The sequence below is a fragment of the Engystomops pustulosus genome, chromosome 2 (genome assembly GCF_040894005.1).
Source record: "Engystomops pustulosus chromosome 2, aEngPut4.maternal, whole genome shotgun sequence".
NCBI lineage: Eukaryota > Metazoa > Chordata > Amphibia > Anura > Leptodactylidae > Engystomops > Engystomops pustulosus.
This window is the reverse complement of record NC_092412.1, coordinates 105,006,815-105,032,024: the sequence shown is the minus strand read 5'-3', so window position 1 is coordinate 105,032,024 and position 25,210 is coordinate 105,006,815. Positions and strand designations below refer to the sequence as shown.

The following is a 25,210-nucleotide window of genomic DNA, read 5'->3' as shown; positions in this document are numbered from 1 at the left end:
GTCTGCCAGTTTCTTTTTATTTTACGTTTATTTTTTCATAACTCAGCGTCATCTCATCTGGCATAGCAGTGTGCTTTCATACTTGGCTAGAAAATAGCCATAGGAGAATCCAAACGGCTTACTTAGGCCTACAATAGCGTTATATATTTTATTTCTGGTTGAGCTGCTGGTGGCTGTCCTTGCTGTAGTGCATCTACTACCATATTGTGAGGAATTTGCAGTGAGACTTGCGACCGTTGTGTTTAGCGCTTAGTGACGCACATATCCATCGCAAAGACCGAAGTGGGACAATTTATTAGGGGTTGGATTTCAATTAGGCACAGTCTGCCAGTTTCTTTTTATTTTACGTTTATTTTTTCATAACTCAGCGTCATCTCATCTGGCATAGCAGTGTGCTTTCATACTTGGCTAGAAAATAGCCATAGCAGAATCCAAACGGCTTACTTAGGCCTACAATAGCGTTATATATTTTATTTCTGGTTGATCTGCTGGTGGCTGGCCTTGCTGTAGTGCATCTACTACCATATTGTGAGGAATTTGCAGTGAGACTTGCGACCGTTGTGTTTAGCGCTTAGTGACGCACATATCCATCGCAAAGACTGAAGTGGGACAATTTATTAGGGGTTGGATTTCAATTAGGCACAGTCTTCCATTTACTTTTTATTTTACGTTTATTTTTTCATAACTCAGCGTCATCTCATCTGGCATAGCAGTGTGCTTTCATACTTGGCTAGAAAATAGCCATAGGAGAATCCAAACGGCTTACTTAGGCCTACAATAGCGTTATATATTTTATTTCTGGTTGATCTGCTGGTGGCTGGCCTTGCTGTAGTGCATCTACTACCATATTGTGAGGAATTTGCAGTGAGACTTGCGACCGTTGTGTTTAGCGCTTAGTGACGCACATATCCATCGCAAAGACCGAAGTGGGACAATTTATTAGGGGTTGGATTTCAATTAGGCACAGTCTGCCATTTACTTTTTATTTTACGTTTATTTTTTCATAACTCAGCGTCATCTCATCTGGCATAGCAGTGTGCTTTCATACTTGGCTAGAAAATAGCCATAGGAGAACCCAAACGGCTTACTTAGGCCTACAATAGCGTTATATATTTTATTTCTGGTTGATCTGCTGGTGGCTGTCCTTGCTGTAGTGCATCTACTACCATATTGTGAGGAATTTGCAGTGAGACTTGCGACCGTTGTGTTTAGCGCTTAGTGACGCACATATCCATCGCAAAGACCGAAGTGGGACAATTTATTAGGGGTTTGATTTCAATTAGGCACAGTCTGCCAGTTTCTTTTTATTTTACGTTTATTTTTTCATAACTCAGCGTCATCTCATCTGGCATAGCAGTGTGCTTTCATACTTGGCTAGAAAATAGCCATAGGAGAATCCAAACGGCTTACTTAGGCCTACAATAGCGTTATATATTTTATTCCTGGTTGAGCTGCTGGTGGCTGGCCTTGCTGTAGTGCATCTACTACCATATTGTGAGGAATTTGCAGTGAGACTTGTGACCATTGTGTTTAGCGCTTAGTGACGCACATATCCATCGCAAAGACCGAAGTGGGACAATTTATTAGGGGTTTGATTTCAATTAGGCACAGTCTGCCAGTTTCTTTTTATTTTACGTTTATTTTTTCATAACTCAGCGTCATCTCATCTGGCATAGCAGTGTGCTTTCATACTTGGCTAGAAAATAGCCATAGGAGAATCCAAACGGCTTACTTAGGCCTACAATAGCGTTATATATTTTATTTCTGGTTGATCTGCTGGTGGCTGTCCTTGCTGTAGTGCATCTACTACCATATTGTGAGGAATTTGCAGTGAGACTTGCGACCGTTGTGTTTAGCGCTTAGTGACGCACATATCCATCGCAAAGACCGAAGTGGGACAATTTATTAGGGGTTGGATTTCAATTAGGCACAGTCTGCCAGTTTCTTTTTATTTTACGTTTATTTTTTCATAACTCAGCGTCATCTCATCTGGCATAGCAGTGTGCTTTCATACTTGGCTAGAAAATAGCCATAGCAGAATCCAAACGGCTTACTTAGGCCTACAATAGCGTTATATATTTTATTTCTGGTTGATCTGCTGGTGGCTGGCCTTGCTGTAGTGCATCTACTACCATATTGTGAGGAATTTGCAGTGAGACTTGCGACCGTTGTGTTTAGCGCTTAGTGACGCACATATCCATCGCAAAGACTGAAGTGGGACAATTTATTAGGGGTTGGATTTCAATTAGGCACAGTCTTCCATTTACTTTTTATTTTACGTTTATTTTTTCATAACTCAGCGTCATCTCATCTGGCATAGCAGTGTGCTTTCATACTTGGCTAGAAAATAGCCATAGGAGAATCCAAACGGCTTACTTAGGCCTACAATAGCGTTATATATTTTATTTCTGGTTGAGCTGCTGGTGGCTGGCCTTGCTGTAGTGCATCTACTACCATATTGTGAGGAATTTGCAGGGAGACTTGCGACCGTTGTGTTTAGCGCTTAGTGACGCACATATCCATCGCAAAGACCGAAGTGGGACAATTTATTAGGGGTTGGATTGAAATTAGGCACAGTCTGCCATTTACTTTTTATTTTACGTTTATTTTTTCATAACTCAGCGTCATCTCATCTGGCATAGCAGTGTGCTTTCATAGATGGCTAGAAAATAGCCATAGCAATAGGTTAGCATCGTTTGGTTTTAAAAACTAAAAACCACAAAAAAAAAAAAACCCACAAAAAAAAAGGAAAAAAAAAATTAAAGTTATAACTTTCATTTTCAAAATGTTTAACCCGAGGGCTAGGGGTAGAGGACGAGGGCGGGGACGTGGGCGTCCAACTACTGCAGGGGTCAGAGGCCGTGGTCCTGGGCGGGGTGAGACACCACCTGCTGATGAGGGAGCAGGGGAACGCCGCAGGGCTACACTCCCTAGGTTCATGTCTGAAGTTACTGGGACTCGTGGTAGAGCACTGTTGAGGCCAGAACAGTGCGAACAGGTGATGTCGTGGATTGCCGACAATGCTTCGAGCAATTTGTCCACCAGTCAGTCTTCCACGCAGTCCACCCATGTCACCGAAATCGGCACTCCTCCAGCTCCTGCACCTCAGCCTCCTCCCCCCCAGTCTGCCCCCTCCCAGGAAAATTTGGCATTTGAACCGGCATACTCTGAGGAACTGTTTTCTGGACCCTTCCCACAGTCACAAACCACTTGTCCGGTTGCTGCTGAGCAATTTTCCGATGCCCAGGTTTTCCACCAGTCGCAGTCTGTGGGTGATGATGACCTTCTTGACGTAGTAGAAGAAGTGTGTAAAGAGGTGTCGGACGATGAGGAGACACGGTTGTCAGACAGTGGTGAAGTTGTTGTCAGGGCAGGAAGTCCGAGGGGGGGGCAGACTAAGGGATCGGAGGATGATGAGGTGACAGACCTAAGCTGGGTTGTGAGGCCGATTGAACACAGTGCTTCTGAGACGGAGGAGAGTCCTCGACCAGAACAGGTTGGAAGAGGCAGTGGTGGGGCCAGACGGAGAGGCAGGGCCAGAGCTGGTGCATCAGTGCCAAATGTGTCACGTAGTGAAGCTCCCGTGGCGAGGGCTCCCGCGGCGAGGGCTAGATTTTCAGAAGTCTGGAGGTTCTTTAAGGAAACACCGGATGACCGACGGACTGTGGTGTGCAACCTTTGCCAAACCAGGATCAGCAGGGGTTCCACCACTACTAGCTTAACTACCACCAGTATGCACAGGCATATGAATGCTAAACACCCCACTCAGTGGCACCAAGCCCGTTCACCTCCGGCTGTGCACACCACTGCTCCTTCCCCTGTGTCAGCTGCTAGTCAGCCCCCTGCCCAGGACCCTGGCACAAAAACCCCATCGTCGCCTCCACGATCCTCCACAGCATCCACCAGCGTGCAGCTCTCCATACCCCAGACGCTGGAGCGGAAAAGGAAATATAGTGCAACCCACCCGCACGCCCAAGCCCTTAATTTCCACATCTCCAGATTGCTTAGCCTGGAGATGCTGCCCTATAGGCTAGTAGAGACCGAGGCCTTTCGCAACCTCATGGCAGCGGCCGCCCCTCGGTATTCGGTCCCCAGCCGCCACTACTTTTCCCGATGTGCCGTCCCAGCCCTGCACCAGCACGTGTCAGACAACATCATCCGTGCCCTGACCAACGCCGTTTCTGACAAGGTCCACCTGACCACGGACACGTGGACGAGTGCTGCCGGGCAGGGCCACTATATATCGCTGACGGCACATTGGGTTAACTTGGTGGAGGCTGGGACCGAGTCTGACCCTGCGGCTGGTCATATACTGCCGACGCCGAGGATTGCGGGGCCTACCTCGGTCCAGGTCTTTCAGGCCTACTATGCCTCCTCCTCCTCCCACCCCTCCTCCACCTCCTCCTCCGAACTACTATCCGTGGGCATGGCGCCATCAGTCGCTAGCTCTAGGCACAGCAGCAGTGCCGTCGCTAAGCGACAGCAGGCGGTGCTCAAACTGCTGAGCCTAGGCGATAAAAGGCACACCGCCCAAGAACTATTACAGGGTATCACGGCGCAGACTGATCTGTGGCTGGCACCGCTGAACCTGAAGCCAGGCATGGTTGTGTGTGACAACGGCCGTAACCTGGTGGCGGCTCTGCAACTCGGCAGACTGACACATGTGCCATGCCTGGCCCATGTGTTAAATCTGATAGTTCAGTGTTTCCTCAAGACATACCCCAATCTGTCTGATTTGCTCACGAAGGTGCGCCGCATCTGTGCGCATTTCAGGAAGTCCAGCACAGATGCTGCCACTCTCAGGGCAGCGCAGCGCCGCCTCCAACTGCCCGCTCACCGACTGTTGTGCGACGTGCCCACGAGGTGGAATTCAACATTAACCATGTTATCCACAGTTTACCAGCAGCGCAGAGCGATTGTAGACTGCCAGATGTCAACTTCCACCAGAACTGGTAGTCAGGTAAGTCAGCTTCCTCAAGTCTACAATGAGGAGTGGACGTGGATGTCTGATATCTGTCAGGTGCTGAGTAACTTTGAGGAGTCAACACAGATGGTCAGTGGCGATGCCGCCATCATCAGCCTCACCATCCCGCTGCTTGGCCTGTTGAAAAACTCTCTGATCAGCATGAAGTCGGAAGCTTTGCGCTCGTCACAAGAGACGGGGGAAGAAGATTCCCTTGTTGATAGCCAAAGCACCCTCAGGTCTGTTTCTCAGCGCACATAGGAGGTGGAGGAGGATGAGGAGGAGAATGTTGGCGAGACACAAGAGGGGACCATTGTTCAGTCCTTCACTGTTCTGCGTGTATGGGCAGAAGAAGAGGAGTTGGAGGAGTTGGAGGAGGAGGAAATGGGCAGTCAGGCCAGTGAGGGGAGTGAATTCTTGCGCGTTGGGACTCTGGCGCATATGGCAGATTTCATGCTAGCTGTCTATCCCGTGACCCTCGCGTTCAAAGAATTTATTCCAGCACCGATTACTGGGTATTCACTCTCCTGGACCCACGGTACAAGCAAAATCTTTCCACTCTCATCCCTGGAGAGGAAAGGAGTGTGAGAATGCATGAATACCAGCAGGCCCTGGTGCACAAGCTGAAACAGTATTTCCCTTCTGACAGCGCTAGCGGCAGAGTGCGTAGTTCTGCGGGATAAGTAGCGAGGGAGAGTAGGCGAGCAGGCAGCTTGTCCAGCACTGGCAAGGGTACGCTTTACAAGGCTTTTGCCAGCTTTATGTCACCCCAGCAAGACACTGTCACCTGTCCCCAGTCTCGGCACAGTAGGGCTGATCTTTACAGAAAGATGGTGAGGGAGTACGTAGCTGACCATACCATCGTCCTAAATGATCACACAGCTCCCTACAACTACTGGGTTTCAAAGCTGGACATGTGGCACGAACTGGCGCTGTCCGCCTTGGAGGTTCTTGCCTGCCCTGCCGCTAGCGTGTTGTCCGAGCGGGTTTTCAGTGCAGCTGGTGGCATCATCACCGATAAGCGTACACGCCTGTCGACTGACAGCGCTGACAGGCTGACGCTTATTAAGATGAATAAAGCCTGGATTTCTCATAATTTCCAATCTCCACCAGGTGAAGGAAGCTCAACCTGAATAATTTATGCACTCCTCCTCCTCATTTTCCTCCTTCTCCTCCTCTTTGTACACTAAAGCAGAGGAAACTGGCTATTTTTTGACAGGGCCCACTGGCTCTAGCTATAGTACTTTATGCATTTAATTTTTCTGGAGGGCCACCTACCCGGTCCTCTGTTTTAAACAATTTTTGGGACTGCCACATACAGGCACTCAATCTATTCAATTTTTCTGGAGGGCCACCTACCTGCTCCTCTGGTTTGAAAACTTTTTTGGACTGCCACATACAGGCACTCAATCTATTTCATTTTTCTGGAGGGCCACCTACCTGCTCCTCTGGTTTGAAAACTTTTTTGGACTGCCACATACAGGCACTATCCAAATTAAATTGTCTCCATAGCAGCCTCCACACGTTGTCTCCATTGCTACCTCCAAAAGTCGTCCATATAGCTGCCTCCATACATCGTCCCCTTATCAAACGAGGTGTGTCAGGCAGAAATTTGGGTTGTTTTCATGGATTCCACATCAAAGTTGTTAACTTTGTCGCCACCCTGCTGTGTTATCCACAAAATATACTGGCAAACTTTAATGATTAACCGATATTATTTCAGCGCTTCTTGCGCATCTGTTGATTACACTGCTGTGTAATCCACAAAATATACTGCCAAACTTTTACCATTTACGGATATTATTTCAGCGCTTCTTGCGCATCTGTTTACATTCCCCTCACCCGCCATATCCCAAACTTATAAGAACGCTACTACACTTAACTTGGTGGAGGCTGGGACCGAGTCTGACCCTGGGGCTGGTCATATACTGCCGACGCCGAGGATTGCGGGGCCTACCTCGGTCCAGGTCTCAAAGGCCTACTATACCTCCTCCTCCTCCCACCCCTCCTCCACCTCCGAATTACCATCCGTGGGCATGGCGCCATCAGTCGGTAGCTCTAGGCACAGCAGCAGTGCTGTCGCTAAGCGACAGCAGGCGGTGCTTAAACTGCTGAGCCTAGGCGATAATAGGCAGACCGCCCAAGAGCTATTACAGGGCATTCAACATCAATCTTGTTAACTTTGTCGCCACCCTGCTGTGTAATCCACAAAATATACTGGCAAACTTTTATCATTTACCGATATTATTTCAGCGCTTCTTGCGCATCTGTTTACATTCCCCTCACCCGCCATATCCCAAACTTATAAGAACGCTACTACACTTGATCTTATACAAAAGGTTCTTAGAAGTGCTGTTTGGGGAGTAGCCTAGAGACAGGGGCTTGGATTGGCGAAAGCTCGCCCGGCAGCGGAGCGCCAGCTCCATCTCAAGATCCAACTAACATAGTTTTAACTGCAGCACCTTTAATCTACTACTAGTTCACTGCCTCCATACATCGTCCCCTTATCAAACGAGCTGTGCCAGGCAGAATTTTCAGGTGTTTCACCAGATACATAGTGGAACGCGGCCCATCTGTCGCCGCCATGCTGGAGACCTGAAGTTGCAATCATAGCAGCGCAATATGGATGCCCCATACTGTCGCTCTTAATCATGGAACCATTTCCGTAAAAACAGTTAAAAATAGAACCACTATGCTATTCCATTATTCCTAGGTGAAATATTCAAACGACCCGGCCTGCTTTGAAAATTATAATTTTTTCAAAGTAAACGCTTCTGGCCCCCAGGCCCATTTTGGGTGGGGAGGAGCCGAGAGACAGGGGCTTGCTCAGGCGAAAGCTCGCCTGGTAGTGGACCGCCAGCTCCATCCCAAGATTAGGCAGCCTCAGAGGCATCCATGCATGCTGCCCCTGCTGTTTTCTGTCCATTTTGCCTCCACGATCCTCCACAGCGTTCACCAATGTCTCATTTCAACTCTCTATACCCCAGACGCTGGAGCACGAGAGGATATGCAGCACATCATCCCCTTATCAAACGAGCTGTGTCAGGCAGAATTTTCAGGTGTTTCACCAGATACATAGTGGAACTCGGCCCATCTGTCGCCGCCATGCTGGAGACCTGAAGTTGCAATCATAGCAGCGCAATATGAATGCCCCATACTGTCGCTCTTAATCATGGAAGTCGTCTCCATGGCTGCCTCCACATGTTGTCCCCTTATCAAAAGAGCTGTGTCAGGCTCATTTTTAGGGTGTTTCACCAGATACGTTATGGAACTTGGTCACTATGTCGCCACCATGCTGTGTTATCGACTAAATATACCGTCAACCTTTTGTTCACATAGGAAATCATTTCACCTCCTTTGGTGAAACCTGAGTCCATTTAGGGTATGTCGCCATGAGACTCTCTAGCCTGCCACTGCTGCCGCTGCCTCTGCATGCCGTCCCCTATAGTGTCAGGGTCAATTATTGCATGTTTTAGATGCTATCTAGCCTCATTCGGTCACTCTGTCATGGCCATGCTGTTGCCCATAATTTTGGCATAATGGTGCGATTAAGCAGCCTCAGAGGCATCCATGCATGCTGCCCCTGCTGTTTCCTGTCCATTTCCGTGGTGTTTCCATCCTTTTCTGAGGTTCCCAGGTGTTTGGCCAAGCTTCCCTGTGCAGAGCCTTGGTCCCCTTGAAAAATGCTCGAGTCTCCCATTGACTTCAATGGGGCTCGTTATTCGAGACGAGCACTCGAGCATCGGGAAAAGTTCGTCTCGAATAACGAGTACCCGAGCATTTTAGTGCTCGCTCATCTCTAGTCATTACCTCACTACATGCTCATCACAAGTTGCCTGTCTCACCAGTCTTCAATGAGGTTATCGGGTGTAGTGTACAGATGATGGCCATAGGACACTGTTGCATCTTATTTTATATGCTGATACCCTAACCCTGTTTAGACTCCTGCCGTAACAAGGGCATTCACCAGTCTGTCCCTGGCAGGGAGCTAATACTCCCAATATATTCTATATGGGGTCAATTGGGGTCCCTTAACCCTACTTGTTTTATGCAACATAAGCATGAAATCATCGGGGCAACTAAACTACTGACACTAAGATTAACAGATGGTTAGGTAGGCATTTGGTACAGAGGTACATAGCTTCCATGGCGTGGGCGCTTTATTTAAATATAGGGGGTCATTTATTAAGGGCCCGATTCGCGTTTTCCCGACGTGTTACCCGAATATTTCCGTTTTGCGCCGCTTGTACTTAAATTGCCCCGGGATTTTGGCGCACGCGATCGGATTGTGGCGCATCGGCGCTGGCATGCGCGCGACGGAAATCGGGGGGCGTGGCCGAACGAAAACCCGACGTATTCGGAAAAACCGCCGCATTTAAAAACCGAAAATGTGTCGCATAAGGACCGCTTACCTTCACCTGGTCCAGCTCGGTGCATTCCGGCGCGATGAGTTTACTTCCAGCGCAGCAGCGCCACCTGGTGGACGGCGGAAGAACTACCTTATTAAATCCCGGCCGGACCCGAATCCAGAGCGGAGAAGCCGCCGCTGGAACGCGAATGGACCGGGTAAGTAAATTTGCCCCATAGTGTGCATAAATATTTGCACATAAGTGTATATAATGTTGGTGCACTTAATAATGTTGGGTCCTTTCAGGAACAGTTCTCTTACTAACTTCTTAATAGCAACTTCTTACAACTCCTTTCTTCTAAGGTTCCTACACTTTGCTTTGCAAATGTAAAATTGATGAATAAATAAACCCAACTTTGAGGTAAAATAATGCATTCATATGTCATTCATCCTAGACATGTCGCAACATGGGAAAAGTATGACATGAATATATGTAACTCTGCTGAATAGGTTTTGCAACAATAGAGCAATAAGTACTTTGTGGATTGGTGACTAATAACTTTGGAATTTACAATACTGTAGAAATCAGTCAGTGTTAGGATAGGTTAACATATAGTTTGTTTAACACGTTCGATACCAAGAAACCTCCTGATTTACATGTGATATCTGTCCATAGATATTTAACCGACATTTTGAAAGATTGATCAAAAAGGAAACTGTGTACAACAGGAAACACAAGAATAGCATAGTGGACTACACCATGTCAACCTACTGCCTAGTGTTAGAAAATTCATTCATTTAATGGAGGCTATAATAGCCATGGGAGACAGATGCCACTGTATCAAAAAGGAAAAGAGGTACCAACGGCAACAGGCAAAAAAGTTAAAAAATGCAAAACTTTTAATAAGGAAAAACCATTAAAAAGTGGTCACAAGGGGTAGAGAAAGCTTTCGCGTTTCGGACCTTGGAAAGAGGGTCCTATAGGTATGAATAAGGACCCTATTTCCGAGGTCCGAAATGCGTAATATTTCTCTCCCCCTTGTGATCACTTTTTAATGGTTTTTCCTTAATAAAAGTTTTTAATTTTTTAAACTTTTTTGCCTGTTGCCGTTGGTACCTTTTGCTTTTTGCTTCATTACAACTAGTCCTACAACTAGGACCAGACCGGGTTCATCATCGTTGGACAGTGCTGATTTCTTGAGCTATGGACCAGGTGAGCTGGCAGGTTCAATTTTTTTGTGTGTTTTTTGCAGATGCCACTGTATTTGAACTGTTCATATACCTGCAGCATACCTCCCAACGGTTCTGGATTTGGTGGCATAGTCGCTGATTTTGATCTATGTCCTGCTGTTCTAGGAGCTGGAAGGTATGTCGAAGGAGCAGCTGAACACAATATGAGGGGCAGAGGGGTACGACACAATGGAGCAACAATGTGACAGGGAGCTGTTGGAGGCATAATTTGAGGGGAAGATGGGACAATAGGGGAGGATTATACTGTGTGGGAAAAGGCAAAACTTATGGGTGAAATTGCCACATCTTTATTTATACAGCTAATACTGTATGTACCATTTATTTTTTATTGGAAACAGGTGAAACAAGTTGTGTAAGGTTGTGGCAACATTACTGTTATAAAATAAAATATAAATAAATCGAAGATAAAGAAAAGTTCAGAGGCTTATGAAGGATTAATCATGAATCGATGGAGATACATGAAATTAACAAGTGTGTGAGTAATTGTAAATAGGGGTAATTGGTTTTAGATCAGTTTATAGATCAGTGGGAGTCAAACACCCAGTACCTCCACCACTTAGCTGTGCCCTAACACAGCAGGAAGCAGAACTATACATACTATGGTGGCCGTACTGGTAACTGCTTATCCTACAATCACGTGGCTAAAGCTCTTCTCTTTGGGGCTTATTTATTAAGGGTCGCGGATAGCACTTTCGTCGGACTGTTCACAGTTTTCCGGATTTGCGTAGCTTTGACAAGTATTTAACAGGGGTTTGTGCTGGGAATGTGTCATATGCGATTGGCTTTTGGCATGAAAAGGCGCAATGCCCGAAAACCATAAACAGTCCGACGGAAATGCGATCCGCGGACCCTTAGTAAATAAGCCCCATTATGTTTGAAAGTTTTACATGACATAACCATAGCAATTAATAGCTGCAAAGTAACATAATTTTCATTTATATCTGAGTCACTCTAAACCAGTGGTGGCGAACCTATGGCACGGGGGCCAGAGGTGGCACTCGGAGCCCTCTATATGGGCACCTGCACCATCACCCCAGCGCAGAGTTCGCCAGACAGGACTGCCTCTTGCAGTCCCAGGCAGCCCTAAAAGGAATCTACAATGATCTACCTACTGTATTGGTGTCTTCAGGTACCTATATAATTTAAACATGTGACAGTGCAGGGAGTAATAAGTTACTGCTTAATTTGACGCATCGGCACTTTGCGAAAAATATGTGGGTTTTGGTTGTAGTTTGGGCACTCGATTTCTAAAAGGTTTGCCATTACTGCTCTAAACTGTTGCTATAAAAGAAACTATAGTGCTATTATTAGGTAGGGCATGTTTTTTTTAATTAGACATTGTTTTCCCTTGCATATAGGCAAGGCGGAAATAAATCCCTATATTTAAATATCCAGGGTACTTATTACCAGTACATTGTTTGCGTAATATGGATTTGGTGCAGTAAAGGAAGTTGCATCTGGGTCATAATAATTGTGGGGCACCTCTGCCATATGATAAAATGATTACACAGTTTTACGAATGGCACATAATATGTAGGGGCCTTCCTACAGGTTTTCCATTTGGGCTCAGGATATTAGACAGTTATTTTGTCTGGGTGTTTTGCAACTGCCGATATTATTTTATTTTATTATATTTTTTAATATATGTTTATATTATTATTATAAATTTGCACTCAAAATAGCTCCTATCCCTACATCAGCACAATTTCCTGTAACCCCTGTGTCAGTAGAGTCTGAAATAAAACATTTTTATACACAAACCAACATAATAAATGTACTGCTCTTGTAGCAGTCAATATGGCAGTAGTTGGTCAGATCGATATCTGGTCTTTTCCTGTGATGACTCCACCAAATATCAGGGGCAGATTCCTTCAGTGTTAAAAAATGAAGTAAAATTTATGCCATACATCCATTCCTCTCATAAGATTGTACTCCATTACTCTCTTGCATTAACCCTTTATATTTTGCATCTTGTGGTAAGAGCTGCAATAATGTTTTGCCAAAGGTAGAACTGTTCTCTTTTTTTTTGTGGCAAGAATTCAGGCTTTTTCTAAGATTCTGCCCTGTTTCACCAACATAGCACTTCCAATTGGACATCTGGTACAGACAATTAGATGAACCAAATTGTGTGAGGTGCTGGTGACGTGACCTGTGATTTTGTAAGCCTTAATGAAGTTGGGAATCTTCCTCCTGGCATCATATATGGATGGATTTTGCATCTTTTCCTGAGAGAGAGTTGTACCTATCATTGCTGGAAAGGACAGACAGCTATTATTGGTTATGTTTTTACTTTAAGCAACTGTCTATAGGAGGAGTCTACAAATTTTTGCAATCATTTTATAAAATAGGGCGCAAGTCCCCTCAACATTTCAAGATGTGGATTGTGGTTGACAGCAAGAAGTACTCTATGGTTTTATGTTTGCTTTTTATGATGGAGAAGATAACTCATTGTAATCCGGGTGGCTCTAGAAATTTGCTTAGCAGTTGTACTTGGAAGTTAACCCTGAACACTAAGGTGTTTTCCCTTTTGAATTATTGTAACGTATTGCTTGGCTTGAAAATAATTGAGGTTTTTATCATTGAATTTTATGAAAAAAAAATTACCAGTGGAAATATCATTTCCCAGAAATGTATTCATATGATCTCTTAGAAACGGAGGACACTTGTCCTTGGATACAACCATTGCTGCTGGAATTGTTGCTCAAAGAAGAAAACTGTTTTAGCACATGCAATATCTGGGAGTTGTTGCATGTCCCATAGTCGTACTGTGGTGGTGAATGCTGAATCAAGGTGATTGGGTGTCTGAATAATGAATGCGTGGCCACAGATGGCAAAGTGCAGGGGTGGTCATATCCAAATATGTTTCTAAAGGACAACATACCTACATTGTAAAGAAATCATCTTCACACAGGTACATTATTTTTAATAACATGAATTTAAATAAATATCTATAGATAACAGATTAATTAAATTAAATGTAAATGCCAGAAGAAAATACCTCTTTAAGTTAGCACTTAGTGTTTTGATGGATGTTTCTGTGGAAGTTGCGCGAAGAAGAAAGCTTTTAGATGTGAATATTAATGTTTAAAATGTATTATATCTTGATTCGGTTTCTAATAAACAGTCTTGGTTCAGTTGCTAATAAACAGTTTTTATTGGCCAAGAAACAAGAAGTGGAGAAAGTTGGAAGAAAGTCTGAGGACACTGAAAACCTACCAGTGGAAATTATTATATAAGTTTATGTCTTCAAATGAATTGCATGTCTGAAAAAGTACATCCTTATGAAAAAAAAAGACTTGAAGTATGACCATTCTATTGAACTAGATGATGTAGAAAAATATCAACATTAACTGTTGCATACAGTTTTATGACCTTGACTTTTAATATTGGTTTCATTGCAGCCAATTGATAAGATCAAAACAGTTCTTTTTTTTTATGTACACTCTCCAACCCATATTAACAAGAAAAACTGAAATGTATATAACTTTGCTAATATATTAAACAAGAAATGCATAAAAATATCACATAGTCATAAGTATTCAAAAATTTGTTCAGTATTGAGTAGAAGCACCTTTTGAGTTAAGTAAGCAGAACCATAGGAATGATGCAATAAGTTTTCCACACTTGGATTTGGAGATTACCATTCCTCCTTGCAGATCCTCTCCAGTCCCCTCAGTTTGGATGGTGAATGTTTGTGAACAGTCATTTTCAAGTCTCTCCAGAGATACTCAATTGGGTTTAGGTTGCTGGCAACCTAAATGTGTATTCCCATGAAGACAAGTTTTTGAAATGTACTCGGGATAACAAAATAACACATTCTCTAATTCACTGTTATTAACAAAAATACAGCATTTCACAGATAAACTTCCAACTTGTCTTTATCAGTCCTGGTGTGCACAATTTCAGTTGCCCATGATTTCCGACCCTGTATCTTCTGGCTTTAGGGTTGGCAGACATCTTGGCTGACACAGTAGAGCTGAGATCTTCTCTACTCCCTGCAGTGACCCCTACCCCCTGCAATCCAGGAAGAACTCACACTGATACACACTGACTTCCTGCCAGGAAACATCAGCAGCAGCGAGAGGAGAGCGAAAAGCTATCGCAGATACATTCTTTATCCGGGGGAAGAGGAAGGGGGAGGGAGGCACATTGGATTTGATAGTATGAGATGAGAGATGTAGCAGACCTGACTGTGTCATAGTGTGTTATGTGCATCTCATGGATCTCAGCATCTCTGATCTGTCTCATCACTCTTTCTATATGTTAAATACTAGTACAATGTTCATTTCTTTCATTGGCAAACCCCTTTAACAGTTAATACATCATATGTTGGTGTAATGCATGTACTCCCGTCCTGTGCAAAATGTGCAATCCATTGGATTGGCACAACGTACAGGCCCGTTTTCAGGGGCTGCAAACTTTTGTGTGATCCCAACCTTACTGTGTTACCAGAAACACAATTGTAGTTGCAGTAAAGCCCAAGATATATATTTATGCAGCCAGAACCCCACCTCCAGAACCTGATTGGAGCTGGACAACTTCTGGGAATCAACCCCTCATGGTGCAGAACAACAAAGCACAATCGCGGACACCTTGAAAGAGGTACTTCAACTCCCAGCAGTCCAGAACACAACCCCAAAACAGCGCGAGGTTTAAGTAGCCGCTGCCCGGAGCACACACCAAAGACCGCTGGTAGCGGATGAGAGGTGGAGTCTGTGGGGAGACAAGCAGTAGGCCGGAGAACGCTGCTAGCACCACCAGAAGCATCGGAGGAAGGACCAGAAGTCCCAGCGTTCTCCCCTGCGAAGTTGACAATTCCTCTTCTGTCTGTACCTCTGCAAACGATAACAAGAGGATGTAACACTACATGATTTGACTAAACACAAATATATTTACAGTGGTGTGATTTTTTTTTTTATCCATTTACTTTCAATTTTATTTTAGATGAATAGAAACAATTAAACAATCAATTAAACCAGCAGCTACAATTGTTTCAAAGAAAGCAATACTCAAACTCCATGGCTTGTGTGCATGCTCTCTACACAAGACTGAAGTGCATTTAACGTTTGCTCAACAAGATTTAGACAAGCTTCTGAAATACTGGAAGAATATAATCTGTTCATAGAAGACCATAACAGTCTTTTTAATGCAATAAAACACACTATTATTGATGGCAAAGGCACTGCATATCACCCCAAAAACTCCATACCAACAGTGAGGTCTGGCAGGGAGAACATCAAGGTTTGGAGCTGTTTTTCAGCAGATAGCATTGCAAAATTTCATATAATTGAAGTAAGGATGAATGTACAAATGTATAGAGTCATTCTGGACATTTTGAGCTACTAAAATGGACTACACATGACCTGAATCCATTCTAAAATTATGAAAGGAGCTAAAGCACAGCATTCATAGAAACAGCCCATGGAAGCTTCAGGATAGGAAGATTGTTTGTGTGGAAGAATAAAACCAAATCACACCAGAGCAATTTATGTGATACTTTTAAAAGCCTGTTGTACAATTGTGTAGGTACATTTATGAAAGCATGTTCAATACTTGATTTCCTTTGTTAGTTCTAACTTATCTGCCTGTAGCTTGTAGCTCTCCTCACGATGTGATGCATAGTTTACCAGCAGGAAGTGAGTGTGTGTAAGCTTGTCCTGGAATGCAAAGGTGAGGGCAGCTGCAGGGAACAGAGAAGACCTAACCTCCACAGCATCAGAGAAAAGTCATAAGATACATTGTCGGAAACTAGGGGCAACTGAAATTGTGTACATCGGGACTGATAGAGACAGGATGGAATTATATCTGTGAAATGCTGGATTTTTGTTTATAAGAGTACTTACATTTACTTACCTGTCCCTGCGCGATCCCCGAGGTGTGATTACCAACGGGCATGCACAGCTGCCACGATTCACTTACAGCGTGAGCCCGATCTTCTTCCCGGTGTATGTAAGTGCATTATATGCGACACAATTTTAAAGTTATTTCCCGTGGTTTGTCAGAATCCATCGGATCGTTCTTGGTCTGCCTCCCCCAATTTGTGTCGCGTGAAAGCCGGTGCGATTGTGACACAATCCTATCGCGTGAGACAAAAACCCCTGTGAAATGCGGCCCAAAACGGAAATCATCAGGAAACCCGACAGAAACGCGGTCTGCGGACCCTTAGTAAATGTGCCCCAATGTGTTATTTTGTTATATGTAAGAAACTTGTCTTCTTGTCCTCAAGTGCTTGTGGATGGACCTGGCGATCTTCATTGAAACTCACCTGGCTGAGGTAGATTTTTCCTGCTACACCAAATGTGGGTGTGGGAAATTATTGGCTCACCAGGAAAAGCGGGGTTTCTGCACAAGATTAACTTGGTTCATTTGGAGGGAAGGGTCAATAATTTGAAAGTGCAGGCGTCAGACAGAATTTAGATTATTTATGCCCCAAATTGGCAGCCTTTCTTTACTTCCTTAACAGCCAAGTTATTGGTGGACACGGAATCTCTCAAGCTCTGACTGAGGGAACACCTTCCATAAACTGTGAATGGTGATTAACCCTTCCTCAGAGAAGACAGTGTAATTATTTCCCATCCCAATGATTCTTAGTCTCAAATCAATTAAGTTTTTCTTTTCTCCTCTCTTCTGGCATGTCTGGGTAAGATTGCAATAAAGGACATGGTGAAATCCGACCATTCCCCAATTCTATTGGATGTTATGGACTTGTCCCAAAAGGACAATCATTACTTCTGGAGGTGTCCTTCCTTTGTCACCACGGATGAGAACCTTGTAGAGATTCTGAAGGGGTGCTGGTTGGAAAAGGGTAAGGTGACAGTGAGACTCAGAATAATGAGTCATGTGAAGGCTTTGAAACAAACAGCTAGAGGCCAGTACAAGTAGAAGAGCGAGAAGGTCAGAAAGGTTATACATCTGACTGACCAGCACAAAAAAGCTTGGTTGAAGGTTTGCCTGACCAACAAGGGTTGGTGCAGGCATGGGTTCATAAAACAGTAATGCGTTGTCACTGTATTTTCGAATGGATCCTGCTTTAAGCACAATTCTGTATCCCAGTTGACTAACTTCTGAGCTGCCCTGAGGCAGTAGGAAACTTCCATGATCCACCTCCCTAATAAGAGCACTCTCAAAAAACATATTGATGTTAGGTTTCAGATTAGGGACACACTGCTGCGCAAGGCAGATAAGATTCTTTACACGAGACAGGGGTACTATACATTGGGGAATAAGCCACACACTCTACTTGCCAACCAGCTTCGAGGCTCAAACTTGAGTGCACCTCACGCTCTGCTCCAGCCTGACGGTACAGTAACATATGACCCCGACAGATTTCCAATATATTTTTTGGACTACTACTGGTTTATGGCATACTATACTCCATTCAGTCTGAGCTCCCGACAGACCCCTTGATGAGTGAAACCCATCCTTCTTGGAGTTCTGCCACCTCCCAACTGTGCCCCCTCAAGCTGTCTCATCCCTTAATGAACCTATTACTGAAGAGGAGATTACCTCTTTTATTAAGGACCTCCTTGGGGGAAAGACCCCTGGCCCTGACAGGTTTCTCTGCTCTTATTACCAGACCCTATTCTTTCCCCCTAGTGTGGTCACTTTGTTTAATTTCTTTTTCAACGGCCAACCCAACGCCTCAATCATGGCTCAATCTTTCTTGACTCTTATTCCCAAGCCAGGGAGATTGTAAGAATTTTAGACCGTAACATCATGACCATGGCATAACATCATGTCTGACGAAGAGAACTAGTATTCTCGAAAGCTCACCATCAAATATACTCAGTTATCCTCAAAAAGGTATTGCCTGATTTTTTTCACTCTTCTTATAGACCGATAGCCATTCTGAACTGTGAAGTTAGATTATTTGCCAAAGTGTTGGCAAATCGCCCTAACTAATGGCTCCCCTCCCTGGTCCATAAAGACCAAGGCTTTACTCTATGCCCTCAAGGAGGCATTGACACTCGTGGGGTCATAGAGTTTGGACGCAGAAAAGGCCTTAGGTTGCTTTGGGTGGCCATTTATGTTCTCTGCACTGGCACATTTTGGCCTTAGGTGCCCTTTCCTGAGTGCGATCAAGGGCCTTTATGACAGCCCCATGGGATCTATGCACCTTTCCATGCTACATTCCCTCCCTCTGTTCGTCAGCACTAGGCAGGGGTTCCTCTTATCTCCTCTACTGTTTGTAATGAGCATAGAGTCCCTGGCAGAAGCCATCTGCCTTCATTCCTATCTGTGGTCTTAAAATCTGTGGTAAAGAGTTTTCATGAACAATGTCCTCCTGACCCATGTCCTCATATTTCTAAACCTTTATTCTAGGGGTGTTTGGCTATAAAGGCAGCCCCACTAAAACCCCATACACTTCCGACTGGACCTGTTGTCCCTTTTTAAAGATAACTTTCCATACCAGTGGTGCAAGGGCTCCATTGGTTACTTAGGAATCCATTTATCCTCATTATTTACCTCCCTGTATTGACATAACTTCCCCCCCCCCCCCATATGTGCCCACATACATTCTTTACTTTCCAAATGAGCTTCCTTACCGCTCTCTTTGTTTGGTTAAAATGACCATATCTGCCGTTAAAATGACCATCCTGCCCAAGATATATCTCCTTGAAACCCTTCCTGTCCTGTTCAAGTACCTTTGTTCACTGCAAGCTTTCATATTTAAGTTTATATGGGCCAGCAAGGGCCATGGAATTGAAAGGCACATTTTTTTTTGCTCCTAATTCTAAAGGTATCCTTTCTCTCCCTAACTTTATCCTATATTACTGGGCTGCCCATCTCCATAGGATTTCAGCCTGGTTCACTTTGCCCTCATATGGCTAAATGCCATATTCTAAATGAGCCCCAGCCCATCATAACTCTCTACTTTGGTGTAACACCAGCTCGCCCCTTTCCTCTGATCTTTTGGGTCCCATGACACTCACTAGAGACTTCTGGTGAGTATGTAACTATTTTTTAAGTGTTTTTTCTCTGGCTCCTCCAGGTTGGCAATGACTTCTTTCTTGTTTAATCTTAAATTACCAGGTAGCCAGACAGTGGCGGGTTCTTCCCTCTGGCGATGCCAGGCCTGGTGAAACTCTCAAAGAACCTTATTCCCTTCGCTGACCTTCAATCTAAGCATAAGCTCCCTGTTTATTTCAGTACCTTTAAATTAAACACACTTCCTTTTCCAGTCAACCCAGGTATCTGTCTTTACTCCCTTTGAGCGTTTCTGTAAACTAACCTCCTTCCTAATCTCCTCCCTCTACGTTATCCGTTCTGATCATTTCCCTTACCAGTTTCTCAGACACTCCTACATGGCTAAATGGGACACATACTTAGGAGAAATCCTTTCTGATGATGCTGGTCCCTGGTTTGGAGGCAAGTGACGAAGTCTACATCGTGTGTAATCAATAAAGAATGCCAGTATAAAATACTTATGCATTGGTATCCAACTCCCCATCTCCTACATACTCTCAACACTGCACCTCCGCGGTGGACCCAGTGATTCCACCTTCCATATTTTCTGGGAATGCCCCCTACTGAACTCATGTCAAATGTACTCATGTCAAATGTATCCTGTCCCAGGTACTTAGACTGGACTTCCCATTATGCCCTAAAACCAACATTTTAAATATATTTCCCCACTCCTTCAGAAAATACATCCTCTCCCTAGTGCTAAATATTCTCACGGCTGCTTAATGCCTCATAGCACTGGCACTGGCACTGGCGGCAAGTTTCTCCTCCTTTTAGGGATGAATTATGCACTTGGATCAACGAAGTTATATTTAAAAACAATAAACGTGTACTCACCTCCTCTGTTGCTCCTGATGTCCCTGTTTGTTTACAGTGGCACAGAAGCTTCACTTGGGGAGTTTCCAGCCGACAGAGGAGGCCAGCCATCCCTATTTTTCAGCATTGTAGGCGCTGGGATATGGTGACGCATGGGCCAGGCCATTTCGGAAGCTCCATGAGCACAGCTTCTGTAATAAATGGGCACGGATAAGACGGACCGCAGGGCTGGACATCAGCAGCGACGGAGGAGGTGAGTACATGTTTATTTTATTTTTTTATTTTAAGGAAGCTTTTTCAAGTTTCATTCTAAAAGTCTTAGCTTATAATATTGATATAGTTTTCATTTTGAAATTAATTTTGTATCCACCATTCTGGCACAAGATTCTCTCTCTCTCTCTTTATATATAAATACATCTGTATATATATTATGCTATGTATATATGTCACATTTTTACATTACCTTCTAAACTAGTAAGCTTTACTTTCTTTAAGGTCAGTGAAGCACAGTAAAATTTTCAGTCTACATATTCGCCTTACTGTTTCTGTTATTGTTTTGTTTCCAGGCAGATTTATTCTACATCAAGTTTTTATGGACCATTGATCTGGAATGCTAATACTTAATAATACTTGTTAAGTCAATGGGGCACATTTAATAAAAGCCGTGCAGGCTAGTTTTGTGGCGGATTTTTCACGTTCTTTTAGGTGCAAACTGCTTACACAGGTATTTAAGAGGTGCCGCATGCGACTGCTTTGTTGCGCAGCTGCACTATGCTGCATGCAACACAAATTTCTGTACTAAAGGGGGGCATTTCGGTTCTCAGTCAGACTGTGCACCAGAAACATGCAAATTCCGTTAGAAATGTGTCACAAGTGTATCAAAAAGTTGTGCACGCACTACAGGCAGAACGTGCGCCACAATTCATGAATCTGGCGCACTTTGCACTATACACAGGCAAATTGCACATATTACAGTTTGCACTGTTCTTAGTAAATGTGTCCCGATAGGTTTGCACCTCTAGAAGTAGTACGAAAGTTTTTCATTGTTTCAAATCGATAAAAATTTTTTTCGCAAACTGCTGGGCAAAGTCCCGGAAGAAGCCTTGCCGGCGAAACCCTGGGTCGGGCGGAGAGAAAGCTAGCGTCCCGTTATGTGAATTTGTGATATGCGCATTTTTATTGGATTTTTGTGAGTATAATGAACTGGAATAAATTTTAACCTTGTTGGAACGTACCACACCATCTGCCTGCATATTGTCTTCCAGTTATAATATAATAAAGGAGGAGAATGAGAGTGCGATGGTGCTAGTCTGAATGGTGACATACTTTCAGCAGGAGAAATTGAAGATTGGTGCTGTTCATCGAAGTTTTAGAAATCTTGGAGCTCCGGTCATAGTGAAAATATTTTTCTCTATCTTGTGGACTTTTTCAAAGACTGTGTGGACCGGTCTTATACCGTGAGTAGCTCCTTAAGGGGCAAAACTGTGCACCACAAACAACTGTGTTTTATTGCTGGGCAAAGTGTTGGACTTCTCTAGTGATTCTTGTTTAAAATAATACAATCAAAACCAAGTTAAATAAGTTTTTCCCTTTATAAAATATAAAGTTAAATAAGATTTTCCCTTTATCAAATATGCCTTAAAGAGAACGTGTCAGGAAAATAAACCCCCCAAAACTAAATATATTTTGAGAAACTGCCATTAGAAAACATTTCCCCTATCCCTACAATGTTTTCATTTACAGGCATGTAGAGGGACAATCAGATCCTAAAGCTGTATACAAATGACCTGAGATAAGTCATTATCATTTTCAGCAGACCAGCTTATTCATGAGTGAAGCACAGCCACACCCCCAGTACTTGACTGACAGCCTGTATAATGATGTGACACTCCTGGTGATGCCTCCTCTATGTGCTTCCTGGTACTGGTACCCCCTGCATCTTGTGCGTGTATGAGATATTCCTATACACAACACATGAATGACAGCCTGTATAATGATGTGAAACTCCTGGTGCTTGCTCTTCTATGTGCTTACTGGTTTTGGATACCACGCCCCCTGCAACATGTGTGTGTATGAGAGATACAACTGCTACAGGTTGTAGCCATGTGTACGGGAGAACACAACATGTCAAATGTTCAAAAGAAGAAGAAAAAGCTGGCACTCACCAAGTTAAAAAATCCAAGGCTTTATTCCAACGTAGTTTAAAATAACATCGTTGCGGGAAGGAAGTACAAACGCTGCAGGAGCCCACAGAAGGCGACGGGCCGTTTCACGCTTCAGAGGCGCTAAATCCTTCAGGCTGCAGAAAGAGGGCAGGATATAACCATTTATACTTGCCTACAAGACAAGTTTTTCGGCACAAAAAATGTGCTGAAAAACCTCACCTCGGCTTATACATGAGTCTATATAAAAATAAAGTTACATACTCACCTTTCAGAGACCCCGATGCTCTGGGCAGCTCCCCACTGCTCCCGTACCCGCGGCTCCTCTTCTTCTCTCTGCTGTAGCAGCGGGCAGAGGAGCTTTCATGCGCTCTGCCAACCGACACACACTATGATGCAGCTGTGTCGCCTCTTATCATAGAGTGCACGGGTGGGCAGAACACGTAAACTCTGCAGATTGAGGGTCATGTGATCTCTAACAGGCCATTGTTCATGGACAATTAGAGGTCACGTGACAGTTTATCTCTGCCCATTTTATGGACAGGAATGTCTGGCTGATGAGGAATAAGACAGGAATCTTCACTTTACATATCAAGAAAGCAGTGCAGAACTTTTAATAGATGTATATTGGTAAATTACCTATAATGTGTAAATTACACAAATTACAATATGTATTATTTTATTCACACTGATCCTTTTGTACACATGGTAATTGCCTAGTAAATAGCAATTATTGTTAAGAATAAACTTAAAAGGTAGGTGGTTATTGCTATCTATATACATAATGCATTATGGAATTTGGTGCTTATGCTGATATCTAATAGTATGTTTTCTGCCATTGTTTATAGGCAAATAAATAGTAATCAAGTACTAAAATCACTCACTATTTACTTTAGATGGAGGTTGTATTTATTACATATTTTTATATAGCAGTTATTTTGTGTGTTTCTTAACAGAATACATCTTATGCCTGCACAGATATGTCACTGCTTTATAATTAATTTTGGTTTTTATACTCATTTATTATAAACACACTCTATATAAAGTATAAGCATTGCAAAAGAAAGGCTGCGGAAAGAGTTAATGGCTCAACCAAAAGTACTGGCAGCAGCACACAGTTCTAGAGCTGGAAATGCTGGGAAATAAATCTGTACAAACAAACTCTGTGATGTCGAAATCATCCAAGTCTCCACCCCTGCAGGAAGGGAAGCGTTTCCAGCAGTGATACCGGACATGTAGACAGCGATGGATATGGGGTAAGTACTGAGACTGAGCCAGGGCTATCTGCTCCTCAGCCAGGGCACACATTGCCCACGTATAGCGGTACTTGTGGTTGTGTAATGCTGTATCACTGTGAGTAGGCAACTATTAAATGTACAGGTCTGACAAGCACAGAAACTTTCTGGGATACTATACAGTAGTTAAGCTTAATGTAAGGTATTGAAAAGCTGGCACATTGTTTTTTATATATTTATTCCAGCAGGATCATTGACAGATGTCAATGTTGAAGCTAGGATTTGTGAAAAATCTAGATAGTATGTGCGTTTGTATGCTGTTTAGGACTGCTAGTCAGCTGAAAAGATAAAATAGATACAATCTAGGACTTTTATCACACTACATATATCTGTGTCATCAGTTAATATTTAGACATTTCTTTTCCACCCCAAAAAACATAAACTATCAGTATAGTGTTGTCACTATAAATAGCAAACTGCAAAGCATCCTCATAGATCTCGTTCAAGCAGCTTTCTGGTTTCTAAGCCATATACGGTAAATGTTCATTCAACTGTATTTTTGTTGTTTTAGCTGAAATGAAAAAAAAGCTCCCTTAGGAAAATGGGGACATTGCCGTGAAATAAAGTGTCCTTCCTGGAATCATCAGTACCACCGTGTCATGGGGTTCAACAGGTTTGTTATTTGTCTTTTCATCTTTTAAAATTATTATTTTAGTTTTTTTTGTTCCACAGACAACATTGTATTCACATGCTTTTACCTTTAAATGTGTCATTTTGTGTCATGATTCCACTTTAAAGGGTATTGACTGATAACTATTATTTACGAGCTGTAGCTCCTGGCGTTGCCTGGGATAGTAAATAACTGCTCTTAGCTATAACAAAATAGAATGGGTTAACAAAAAATATTTTATATGTATCTATCTCTTTCTCTGACTGTCTCTCCCTCTGACTGCCTCTTTCTCTGACTGACTGTCTCCAACTGTCTCTGTCTGTCTCGGACTGTCACTGACCTTCTCTGGCTGTCACTGACCGTCTCTGGCTGTCACTGAACGTCATTCAGTGACTGTCTCCGGCACTCTCATTCAGTGATGGTCTCAGTCTATCTCATTCAGTGACTGTCTCCGACAGTCTCTTTCAGTGACTGTCTCCAGCACTCTCTTTTAGTGACTGTCTATGGCAGTCTCTTTCGGTGACTGTCTCTGACCATCTTTTTCAGTGGCAGTCGCTGGCAGTTTCTTTCAGTGACTGTCTCTGGCAGTCTCTTTCAGTGACTGTCTCTGACCATCTTTTTCAGTGGCAGTCTCTTTCAGTGACTGTCTCTGGTGCTCTCATTCAGTGACTGTCTCTGGTACTCTCATTCAGTGACTGTCTCCGACACTTTCATTCAGTGACTGTCTCCGGCACTCTCATTCAGTGACTGTCTCCGACACTCTCATTCAGTGACTGTCTCCGGCACTCTCATTCAGTGATG

The 25,210-nt window shown here is 43.6% G+C and overlaps 2 protein-coding genes and 1 long non-coding RNA gene across 6 annotated transcripts in view; 1 reads left to right on the top strand and 2 right to left on the bottom strand.

Moving 5' to 3' along the window:
* Positions 1-25,210, bottom strand: part of RPL31 (ribosomal protein L31) — a 435,376-nt gene that overhangs the window by 348,913 nt on the left and 61,253 nt on the right. The gene's annotated exons all lie outside the window — the stretch shown is intronic.
* Positions 1-25,210, top strand: part of LOC140118225 (interleukin-1 receptor type 1-like) — a 73,942-nt gene that overhangs the window by 8,879 nt on the left and 39,853 nt on the right. For 2 of the 4 annotated variants that reach the window (XM_072135860.1, XM_072135857.1), the window contains exons 1-2: positions 23,664-23,760; positions 24,311-24,412. The gene's annotated coding sequence lies outside the window, so the exon portion shown is untranslated. Of the gene's footprint in view, positions 1-23,663; positions 23,761-23,781; positions 23,858-24,310; positions 24,413-25,210 lie in introns of those variants that run through there. The other 2 variants (XM_072135859.1, XM_072135858.1) reach the window with 2 other exon arrangements.
* Positions 13,708-22,913, bottom strand: LOC140116571 (uncharacterized). The gene is made up of 3 exons (XR_011852824.1): positions 22,773-22,913; positions 22,508-22,641; positions 13,708-15,397 (listed from the first exon to the last, which is right to left on the bottom strand). It is a non-coding gene; the product is annotated as an uncharacterized lncRNA (long non-coding RNA).